This window comes from Limulus polyphemus, unplaced genomic scaffold (assembly GCF_000517525.1).
Source record: "Limulus polyphemus unplaced genomic scaffold, Limulus_polyphemus-2.1.2 Scaffold5013, whole genome shotgun sequence".
Classification (NCBI taxonomy): domain Eukaryota; kingdom Metazoa; phylum Arthropoda; class Merostomata; order Xiphosura; family Limulidae; genus Limulus; species Limulus polyphemus.
Window position 1 is genome coordinate 69,374 of NW_013670623.1, and position 1,248 is coordinate 70,621.

The 1,248-nt window shown below is 33.3% G+C and overlaps 1 protein-coding gene across 1 annotated transcript in view; it reads right to left on the reverse strand.

Moving 5' to 3' along the window:
• LOC106471996 (protein AAR2 homolog) overlaps window positions 1-444 on the reverse strand; it is a 15,367-nt gene extending 14,923 nt beyond the window's left edge. The window contains exon 1 of the mRNA XM_013932625.2: window positions 337-444. The gene's annotated coding sequence lies outside the window, so the exon portion shown is untranslated. The remainder of the gene's footprint in view (window positions 1-336) is intronic.
• Between the last annotated feature and the right edge of the window lie 804 nt (window positions 445-1,248).

Below are 1,248 nucleotides of genomic sequence, written 5' to 3' on the forward strand. Positions count from 1 at the left end.
CGTAAGTAGTAACGTACGTCGTCGTACGGTACCGACGGACGGAGTAGTACGTACGACGACGAGTAAGTAGTATACTACGTTCCGTCTACTATATATATATATATATATATATATATATATATATATAGAGAGAGAGAGAGAGAGAGAATATAGTAATCTAGTAGTACTAGTAATATAATTTATATACTATAGCTGGTCACAGGCCTCTGAAGCACCAGTTCGTAAAATTTGGGTTCTAACTTACAAGATTGATTGCACAATGTTTATAGTTTATTATATCTAGTTTTACACTAAATTATGTTACTAACAATGAACATAAGAAGAAAATATCACTACCGTTTTCTTTGTTGTGATTTAAGGGTAAGAAGTAAACGTAAACCACGAAGCCTATTTTCGTTTCACTTTTGTGCTTTGCTCTTTCGTAGATGAAAGTTTTATCGAACCGCCGTCTATGAACTTGAAAGGTATTTATCGTAACTTATACTAAATCGAGCATAACATAAGATAAAGTTTCTATTCGATGCTCCAATTTACACAGCTAAAGAGATAGAAACTGCCATATTTTCTGAATTCGCTTATAAGAGCAAAAAACAGTCCAGAAATAATATAATGAAATATAACATTTAAATTGCGATAATACTGTGGACACAGCGAGTAGAATTTCAAACAACTAAAATATATCAACATATCTTTTTGAAATAATGATATTACTTCAGATCTTTGTATTCACCGAGTTTATTAGAAATAGTTTACTTTCTGTTTTGTTTTCCTAGACTATTATACATTGATCACAACATGAGTTAACAATTTATATTTTACTTTTGTTTATGGATTATGTGTATTTCCTTCTATCGTTTGGTACAGCTGTCTAACCTATTGTTACGACAGCGGAAGTCACGTGACTCTGCTGATGAGTTTCTCGAATGATCGGGGAAGTCCGAGTGTATTCGAGATGCCTTTTTCGTTAGTATATAAGCCTGACAGGAAAAGCCAGCGGGTATATGAATGAACAGAGTAACGGTAGTTACTTTGAGTTCCGTGTAATTTATGATTCTGTTAGTTTCGAGCTAGTGAGCCGTAAAGTGTGTGTTTTGCACTCATCGAGATTGTGAGTCGCTGTGATTTATAGCGTGTATTATAAAAGTTGTTAAGTTTAAAGTGACGAGAAACGTACTGATTAATAATGGTTGGAGACGGCTTGAATGGGTAATGAAGAAAAACTTTAATATAAGTTTAACATAACAGCAA